Consider the following 11,042-nt stretch of genomic DNA (forward strand, 5'->3'; position numbering starts at 1 on the left):
CCCCACACATGTGTCACGGTAGCCCTTACACACTAATATATGTACAGCCTTATCCAAAGGACTGCATAAAGTGGTGGAAATTTCAGATATCCTCAAAGACAGGATAAATAGAACATACAAGTATGGTACATTTTATAAAGTCCTCAAATTAATCTGCATAAAGTCTTAACAGCATTTTTCTATTATCATAGTTAAAAATTCTGCTTAATTCCGGGGCACCTGGGTGCCTCAGTCGGTTAAATATCTGACTTCAGCTCAGGTCATGATCTCATGGCTTGTGAGTTGGAGCCCCGCGTTGGGCTCTGTTCTGACAGCTCAGAGCCTGGAGCCTGTTCTGGATTCTGTCTCCCTTTCTCTCTGCCCCGCCCCCGCTCACACTCTGTCTCTGTCTCTCTCAAAAATAAACATTAAAAAAAAAAAAAAAAAAAAACTAAAAAAAAATTTTTGCTTAATTCTGCACACTTGAAAATTAATATATTATAGGGCTCACTGAGTGTTTATTATTCAAATATTGATTGATAACCAAGGAGAGAAAACTTTCCAAAAGCTACTTATATTAGGATTCTGAATTTATTCATCAGCTTTTGGTGGGTGGGGACACTAAGATGAGGAATCTATAGAGGTGAGACTGTAATGTGAAATGCTGAGGGCATAGCATTCTTTTTGTTATGGCTCTCATTAATCAATGAATTTCACCAAATAAATCAACTGAGATTCTCTTTATAACCATGATACTCCATATACAGGCACATCTGTTTTCAAATTCTAGGTTCTCAGTGTTTGTTGCCTCCTACTAAAACCTCCCTACTTCCCTCCAAAGTTACCTTTCAACCTTTCTTTAAGGAGGATTGATAAGGTAAAAAAAGGAGTGTAAAACCTAGTGGAATCTGAGTCTTTCTAACACAATAAAAAAAGTCAAAGGATTTTAAAAGTATATAATTCTCATATTAGATAGTTGATTTAACATTTTTAACGCTTAAAAGTTTTTAAGATTTTTTTTTTCTTTTCTTTTTTTTTTCTTAGAGAGAGAGAGAGAGCAAGCACAACTCGGGGAGAGGGGCAGATGGAGAGAGAGAGAATCTTAAGTAGGCTCCATGCTCAGAGGGGAGCCTAGGATCATGATCTGATCTGAAATCAAGAGTCAGATGCTCAACCAACAGAGCTACCCAGGGCCCCCTAAGATTGTTTTAAAATAATTGGAAGCTCCTGGGGCACCTGGATGGTTCCATTGGTTAAGCATCGGACTTCGCCTCAGGTAGTGATCTCATGGTTCTTGAATTCCAGCCCCACAACGGGCTCACTGCTATCACCTTGTCAGCGCAGAGCCCATTTCGGAACCTCTGTCCCCCCTCTCTTTGCCCCTGCCCTGCTTGCTTGCTCCTGCTGGGAAAATAAGTAAAGTTCTGCACCATAAGATGGCCACGGGACTAACATAAACTCTAGTTCCTAGCTTAGAGACTCTTCTTCCAGGTTCTTCTTCCTGCCCTGCTTGCCATGGGTGCCAAATTACTATTAATGGGGAATGCGGAAGTAACAGAGGATAAATTGTCCCCCATGCTTGTGCTCGGGACTCAGATCTCTGGAGAAGGAGCTCCTCTGAGCCCCAAGGTGTAAAATAAAACTCGGATCCACCAAGATCTCCGAGTGCCACTTGGTTTTTCTGCCAGCGATCCAGCCTGGATCCGTAACACTCTCTCTCAAAAAATAAATAAAACATTAAAAAAATAATTGAAGTTGCTCAGAAATTTCTCCCCATGAACGGGAGGAGTGAGACAGTGATTATGTACTGCTGAATATGTCCTCTTAACGCATGGATATATTCCCTAGTATTCTTATTATCACTGGCCCTACAGCATTTTCCCTCGCACGCACCTAACTTTTCTTATCATTTTCCTAAGGAGAAAGCTCAAAAATTATTGTGTAAGCTATCCTTCCAGACATATATTTATTTATACAGGGCAATTTTTAAACAATTTCATGGCTCATAGACATCTGACCTCAAAATTTTGGCAAACTGATAGGCTTGTCCAACGTTTTTGCTCCTGCATTTTTTATTATCTTGTCATCCCTGTATTTTCAGGGTTGAATTTGTTTTGTGTGCAAACTTATATTACTTGTGTTCCCAGGTTTTTCTCTCAAATTGAAAATTCAACTAAAGCTGATGGTTTAAAAAATGGAGATTTTAACTACCCAAGGCATATAGGAGAATCTGTGAGACCTGTCTAATCATATAATCAAGTAATTGAAAACAAACCTTGCTCCCCCCGACCCCCCAAGGGCTTAACTCTAGCTACTACTTTCAATGATTTAATTTTCTTCCTGTTATGTCATCTCCCACAAGATTGCCTGCCAAACAGGCTTGCCAATGGCATGTGAAAACTGCAGCTGTCTGTTTCCTGATGGGTGGCAAAACAACATTAAGTAGATATGTGTTTTCCTTCTCTTTTAGAGCTGAGAACCTAGTATAGTGCTGCTGCCTTGATTATAATCATTCTTCTTCTTTGATCTACATATTTAAGTGACTTTTGACAAGTACTCTCCTCTCTCTGAATTTCAACTATCTTATCCATTGAATGTAGACAATAAGATCACCCCTAGAGAACTGTGCAATGACATGCATGTGATACAGATTACTAATTATTCCCTAGTATCCATTTTTCCTTTTCTATTTTTAATAATGAAGCCGCTGGGTTTCAGCGGAGCACTAGCCTCCTGGTTAAAGACTACACATCGCAGACTCCCTTGCAACTAGTTAAGACCCCCTAAGTTTCCGCCAGCTAAGGCCAGCTAATTGTGATGGAAGTGACGTGTTCAGCTCCTTGGTAGTGTCCTTAAATGAAGTTCCTTCTCCCCTCTGTCCTCTGTCCTCTTTCCCAGGCTCAAATTTAACATTCTTCTGGGTGTGTCTGTGAGGTGTTTCCAGATGAGATTAGCATCTGAATCATGGATCCCCTTCCTTCATAAGGTGGCACCCTCCAATCTGGTGAGGGCCTGAATAGAACAAAAGGTGGAGGAAGGAGGGATTCACCCCCTTTTCCTGCCTCGCTGTCTGAGCTGCATCATCTCATCTGATCTTTGGCTTTCAGACTCAGATTTAGACCACTGGCTCCTCTATTTCTCAAGTCTTCAAATCGGAACTGAATTACCAGCCAGCTTTCCTGGGTCTACAGTTTGCAGATGACAGATCGTGGGACCTCTTGGCTTCCGTAATCATATGAGCCAATTCCTCATAAATATCTCATGACATAGATACAGATCTATTTAAAAAGACACAAGCCCAAAATGGAACCATTTGCCACCACCCCCCCAACCCCCCCCCCCCCAGCCCACCAGAACAGCTAAGGGAGACTTACTTACAATTTCAACCTATCCCAGGAATGTGACCTTTTAAGAGTCAGTCTAAAATTTCCTGATCCACACTAGTGAGGTCATCTGCATAATAAAAACAAAACCCTATTGTTGCAGTTGCCTTCATCCCAAAAAGGGGTCCTGCCCAGAAACAAACCTTTCTTTTCTTTTGCTAATAAGTTCTTGCCCCACCCTCTCATCTGTAAAAACCTTTTATTATGTACAACTCCTCAGAGCAGCTCTCTACCACTGGATGGGATGCTGCCAGATTCATGAACTGCTACTACTAACTCTGTTTCTCTGGAGAACCTTAATACCCATAAGCATGCACATTCTGTGGAAGTACTTATCAGATAAAAGAGCTATTTAATCATGTATTTAAATGTCTGTGATTTCCCTGCTTTAATCTGATTCATCTTTAGGTATCAGATCAAATACGCCTTTCTCTCTGAATTCTTCCTTGATTTTCTTAGGCATTTAGACACTTGCTGTGCTCTGTTTTCACATGATGGGTTATAATGCTTATCACATCCTATTATGTATCTTGTCATTTCTTGGTCTCCCTCAAGTCAAAAGCTTGATTTCCCTAACCTTAGCTCAGGCCCTAACTGGCTTATAGTAGGTGTTCAATAAATATTTTAAAATAAATAATGCCAATAATATCTTCAACCTTTACAATATGTCAACCACATTCTGATCCCACAAGGTAAGGGGCTATTATTTGCCCCAATGCACAGGTGAAAAGCTAAAAATTAAGCAACTTGTTCAAAATCATACAGCCAGAGCTTTGCGCAGTGGCAGTATTATAGCCAATGAGGTTTACCCAACGCACGATTATTGCTAATTCAAAATTACACAGCCAGTAGGAATCAAGGAAGATTAGACCCGAGGTTTATATGATATCAGTTCGTGAACACTTAACCACAACTTTGCACCCCTTCTCAGCTGACGGAGAACATGAACCAACCAGAAGTGCCAAGCACCAACTGTGTGCCTCTTATTGTGCTAGGCACCAAGGTAATAAAAAAGTTATAAAAATCATTACTTCTGGCTCTCAAAAACAGATGTCCTGTTTAAACAGAGGCAAAGTATATACAAGTAAATTCTCAATCGTGTGTGATGGGTGGAGGGAGAAAATGACTAAAAATCAAATAAATATCCCCTAATGGTCTCTACCAGTTTCATCTAAATTCATGAAGGGAAATGATGAAGTTCAATGATCTGCCATATGATGGTGGTATAAAAACTCTTCTCTCCATAAGCATATTTATTTCTAGCTTCACTAGAATGATGAACTATTTATTCACGAAAATAGCCTGGTAAGAAAATACACTAAACTATGAGCTAGGATTAGCATAGATTTTCAAAGAAACTAATCATGCGCAAAAACATGAGTCTTTTTGTCATACCATTCTAAGATAAGTCGATTGAAGATCCTTGAAGAAGTACTGGATTATATTTCATTTATTCAGACCCAAGTTAGTGCCTCAGGAAAACTTGCGCTCATATTAAGCAAAATTGTTATAGGTGCTGAACGAGTACTGTCTAATATACTGCATACTAACTGAAAGGTCATAAAACAAAGAGTAATCACAAATTGCCTGGCATTTAGATGAAAATGCTCAGACTACAAGGATTTACAAAACAGATATAATGCAAAAGTGATGACTGTGCCAGATTATTTCTATAAACCGAAATGCAGAAAATCATAACTCTCTTATAAATGGGAGGGCCAAGATGTCAAATAAAACAATACTTTGAGAGGTTATCCTCCACCTATCTAGTATTTGTTTTTTTATATAACTATACGCACTACGCACAGAGTATCATTTTCATGATTCATTCAACAAAATAGTTAGTACCCACTCTACGGAAGGCATTAGAAATAGGTAGAAATAGGGGCACCTGGGTGGCTCTGTCGGTTGAGCATCTTTTGATATCAGCTCAGGTCATGATCTCACGGTCATGACATTTAGCCCTCCCTGCATGGGGCTCTGTGCTGAGCGTGGATGCTGCTTGGGATTCTCTCCCCTCTCTCTCTGCCCCTCCCCCACTAGTGCTCTCCCTCTCTCAAAAATAAATAAACTTAAAAAAAAATGTAGGTAGAGACCAAAGACTTTGTCTTGTAGAATGTTACACACATTAAATCATTTAATTAAGAGTATGCCATGGCTATTATAGGCTGACCATGTCCCCTCAAAAGACCTCCTTCCCCCATAAATATGACTTCATCTGGAAATACATTCTTTGTAGATGTGATCAAGGTAAGGTCATTAGAATAGGCTAATTCAATATGATTAGTGACCTTATAAGAAGAGAGACACAAAGACAGATAAAAAGGAAGGTGCTTATGTGAAGATGAAGGCAGAGACTGGAGGTAGGCTGTCAAAAGCTAAAGAATTACTGGGACTATCAGAAGCTAGAAGAAACAAGGAAGGATTCTTCCCAGGATCCCTTTACTGACCCTGAATTTTCAGACTTCTAGACTCTGTAACTGAGAAAAGAAACTTACTGTTTTAAGAGAAAGAGAGAAAGAGAGACAGAGAGAGAGAGAGAGAGAGAGGCCAACCAGCTGACATTTCCTTGGTGCTTAATGTGTGTCATGCTTTGAAGTAGGAGCTATTCATAATGTATCTTTTTTTTTAAGTTTCTTTATTTATTTTGAGAGAGAAAGAGTGAACAAGGGAGGGGCAGAGGGAGAGAGAAAATCCCAAGCAAGCTCTGCACTGTCAGTGCAGAGCCCACGGGGGCTAGATCCCACAACCACCCTGAGCCAAATTCACGAGTCGTTTGCTTAACCAGCTGAGCCACTCAGGTGCCCCCATAATTTATCTTATTTAAAGATGGTGTAGTTCTGTACTTCAGAACCTGGTCTCACATGCCAGCTGTTTGCCCTTGGCCAAGTCAGATAACTTCTCTGTTCCTCAGTTTATTCACAGGGTTGCCGTAAGGATTAAATATGGTAAGACATGTAAAGTGTTCACATTATCACTATCTTGGTCTTCCAACTCTCAGAGGTAGCGGCCAAAAGAGCATATGCCTCAGTATCTGTGAGACCTGAAGTCATATCTTGTTCTACTAGTTTCTATTTTGTGACCTGTGGCTAGTGTAGTCAACAATTTGCACTTCAGTTTCTTCATAATTAAACTGAGGACGATACCTATTTTTCAAGACGGTTTTAAGGATGAAAGGTAATGAACTCAATTTGTCCATCACCATGCCTGGCAAAATAAAAATTCTCATAGAATAGAAGCTGTTATTGTTAAGAAAATTGCATTGCCCTTGGAGCTCACTACTTCAATTTCAAATTCCAATGGTTGTTCAGAAGCTATTTATATTTTAATAAAAAATTCTGATTGCATGTTCATAATCTTTCATGATTAAAAGCATATACATCCATAATCCCACAGCCCACCAAGCTTATATCCCTAAACCCTTGAGCAAGTTTTTCTTCTATATTACCTTTTATTCTGCACTATTTTTAAAGACATACCAGATGTCTGAAGGGTGAAGGGGTCAGTTAAAACTACTGTTCAGTGTCAGACATGGTAAATTACTTATCCTACACAAACATGTTCTTAACATCCAGATGCATTTTGCATAGCTGTTGCTTGCTTAAAAACCAAAGATAAAAAAAATATTTGAGATACTCAGTTTTCTGACTTATATGAGATTAACTTAGAAATACCTATTTTCATGAAAATATTTCATGAAAATATTAACTTGGTTTGGTTTCAGTTTTATAATTCACTTTAAGATCATTTTATTCTATATAAATTCCACCTGTCTTTAATTTAATTAAAAGCAATTAATATTTACTAAGGATTTACTGTGTGCTAGGTCCTGGGAATAAAAATACAAAAATGGTATACCCCTTGCTATCTAAGAATCTGAATCTATTGTCACAGATAAATTGGAGACTTTGATTATCACTAGAGCAGGGTCATTATATATTTGGTACACTCTGTAAAAAGTATTCAAAACTATTAGTAATCAAAAAAAAAAAAAACACAAACAACAAAAAACTATTAGTAATTATTATTACAAAAACAAGATTAATTCTATTGATCTTTGACTCAAAATATACAATTCTAATATAACATAAAGTTGTACACAACTTAAGGTCTTTTTATAATTAGTTGTAAGTATATATGCAGGTTCAAATCTTCTAGTTAATTTTGTTTGTGTACTTCCTTGCTTGCTTGCTTTTTTCTATTTTAGTTAATTAATTCCATCAGTGTTTTATGGCTGGGTAAGAGGGTATAGTGTTGAATCTGGGGCACTACAGAAATCCTTGTCAATGAAGAATCATCTAGGTTGTCAGAAAACTTGAGTACTTTCCTCACATAGGGGGAAAATATTTTAAAATAGAAAAACTCACAAAAATATTTTAAAATGGGTTGTAACTTATCTCATACCATAAATATGTGGTTGACATCCAACAGATCGTCTATATTTATTGAATAAAACCATCTTCCATATTTAGTTATCAGAGCAAGGTATTTGAAAATAGGTAACAAATATAGGAAAGTGAATAAAGCAGTACTAAATGTCATCCAGCCTCCCATTTAAAGACTTGAAAAAAGATGACTGTTCCTTCACTGTACCACAGACTGAGTGTCCCAAGTGTTAGATGAAATTAATCTGAAAAATGAAGGTCAAGATGTAAAGGTCAAAATGACACTCTACCCTTCTCATAGTGTTTATGCATTATACCAGATAGTTTTCATATGATCATTTTTTATCATCTAAAAAAATATTCTGGAATGCAGGATAGCTCTTCTTATATTCATTTTACAATGAGAAATCTAACACTCAGAGAAAGAATTTTTACAAGGTTACATAATTAGTAAATGGAAGTATAGAAAGTAAGGTTCAAGACTTTTGACTCTATAATGTAATCTGGTAAAAATATGTAGGTCATTTTTTGACCATTTTAACTTCTGGGCTACTTATACTCTCTCTAGCATACTAGTTCTGTTTTATATGCTAGACAATTCCAATATACTTTTTTAGATTATTCTTCCCCATCTTGGCCTCTCTCTTTCAGTGTTGATGCCAACTCACCTGCCACAGTCACTCATCCCCATGGCTCCACCTCAACCTTATCATTTCCAGTTATGGTGACTGTCCTCTGTCTTTGTTCCATGCACACCCTTCTCTGACCAGCATCCCCTTTCTTTCCAGCTTACTCTATATTCCAATTCTACTAGTCCTTATGTAGCATCATGACTTAAATCCATTGATCCTACTCTTTTTTTCTCCTTGAAGGGTTCAAAAATTACAGGCATTATCTTCTTTATACCCAGAACTCTCGTCTCTCTCTTTTTTTATCATACTACTAGATTGATCTGAAAAAAATAAAAGTGAAAAATGTTAAGAATTTATAATATACCCCATTGGCACAAGGAACTGGGAAAAAATAATTCTATCTTTCCAGCCTGCTGAGAAGTAGATGACTGCATCCTCATTTTACTTGAGAGAAAACTGATCCTCATGGGATTAAGTGACTTGCCCAATGCAATAATTAATTTGTGTCAACTTGACTGGGCTAAAAGAAGCCCAGATAGCTAGGAGAACATTATTTCTCGGTGGATCTGTGAGGGTTTCCATAAGAGATTAGCATTTGATAGGTAAACTGAATAAAGATCACCCTCACCAATGTAAGTAGGCTTCATCCAACCAATAGAGGGACTGAATAGAACAAAAGGGCAGAGGAAGGGTGAATTTGCTCTCTTTCTTGAGCTGGAAGATCCATCTCTCCTGCCCTCAGTCATTGTTGTTTCTGGTTCTTGGGTCTTTGGGTTTGAAATGGAGCTACACCAATGTCTTCACTGGGCTCCAGTTTGTAGACGGCAGATTGTGGGACTTCTCATCCTCCATAATCACCCTAGACAGTCAGTCTCTCATAATAAATCTCTTTCTATGTATCTCTCTATATAAATACCTATATCTATATATACTCACATAAAGATAGATATCCTATTGATTCTGTTTATCTGAAGAATTCTAACAACACCCAATGTCAAAACAATTTAAACCTAACTTCCCTACAGAGAAAAAACTTAGTGAAAAGATTACCATTTTAGGAATCTAGAAACCCCTAGATTGCAATTCAAAAGCAGACTCTGTGAATTAGTTTAATAGACTAAAAGCACTTGAAAAAATAACTGCAGATAATAAGCTATGTTGAGAATATTAAAAATAATGTCTTTTCATCTATTTATTCATACAGAAGATAGATTCAATATCTTTGGTTTAGAAATTTGGAGGATAGGATTATCAAATTCAAAGCAATTCATCATACGGTAGGAGAAACATAGATTGTATCTATATATCTATGACTTTGTCTTTATTTTTATCTATCTTTATCATGTTTATCTTCATCTTCTCTGGAGAATCTGGAAAACCCTGACTGATACAGGGACAAAAAAATAATTTTGTAATGAAACCAGCAAAAGTTTACTGTAGTTTGGGGGAAAATTTTATTGATAGTTCTGAAGGTAAATTGCCATATTTGAAGGAAGGTTAAAAAGTAGAATCAACATAATTTGGTGGCAGATTTAATGTGGAGGAAACCTAGAAGTGATTAAGTAAAAAACATGGAGTTTCTGGTTACGTCTATTTGGACTAGAGTGTTACTCATCAAAATAAATTCTGACTTGATTTCAGAGATTTCTCCAAGACCCTCTAGAGAAGAAGAGATATAGGCAAGACAGTAGGCTCTGTCAGTCTGAAATTCAGAAGAGAAGTGTGGGACAGAGGTATAATTGGTGGGTCACTGGGATACAGCCAATGATTAAAGGTACAAGAGGTAAGGTGGGCAGAGAACAAAGAGGAAGAAGAAAAGGGAGGCCCAAAATCGAGCTGAGAAACTTCAACAGTAAGAAGTCTTGGGTTCTACATTATTCTTGATCCAAATACATCACACCACAAAGAGCCCAGGCCTGTTTCCCAGATTTCATGCTAAAGTTGGGACAGTTTTAGCTAAAAGAAAGAACTGAGTTTGTCATACACAATGGCTAACATTGGCCAACTTTATCGAATTTCTAATATATTGTTCTCTCCAAAGACACTTCACAGGTAGAGTAAACTCAAAGGTTTCCTCTTCCACAACGTCCCTACTGATCACCTCCCTCTTCCCTGGGTGCTCATCTTTTGACCATATACCTCTGTTAGAACAGTTGAGGATTTCTACTCTGCCTGTCCAAACAGATGTTTTTGTTCTGTAAGGGCAGTAGCCATAGCAATTATCGGTGTCCCCACTACTCGTCTGGCATTTACTGGATATTCAAAGAGCCGTTATGAAATAAGTTCATGAAATCTTGTAAGTGTATTCTTTATTTTACCATAGCTATTATTGCTAGAGCCTTTGGAGCACAAATATTTTAGCAAAAATTCCACTTCCAAATCAACTTTCTAAAGGCTTTTAAGGCAGTAGATTTATGAAGTGCCATAAATCTACATTCAATCTACGCATTTTTCTTACATATCATTCCCTTAATGATAACATTTTAATCAGTACTTTGTGGATCCTTCCACGAAGGTCGTTTGCTTCTGATCTCAGCAATCCATCTCTTGTGCAGCAGAAGACCTTGTATGATGGCTCAGGTACATCAGAAAGCCAGAGCCCAGGAGTTTGGCAACGATAATGGCAAGGAGGTGTGCTCTACACCGTGTCAACTTATCACCAT

The 11,042-nt window shown here is 37.8% G+C and overlaps 1 pseudogene; it reads left to right on the top strand.

Moving 5' to 3' along the window:
- The first annotated feature begins 4,131 nt into the window (after window positions 1-4,131).
- Window positions 4,132-4,210, top strand: LOC112859103 (U4 spliceosomal RNA; annotated as a pseudogene).
- The last annotated feature ends 6,832 nt before the right edge of the window (window positions 4,211-11,042 follow it).

Source organism: Puma concolor, chromosome B1, assembly GCF_028749965.1.
Source record: "Puma concolor isolate L17-30 chromosome B1, mPumCon1.1.hap2, whole genome shotgun sequence".
Classification (NCBI taxonomy): Eukaryota; Metazoa; Chordata; class Mammalia; order Carnivora; family Felidae; genus Puma; species Puma concolor.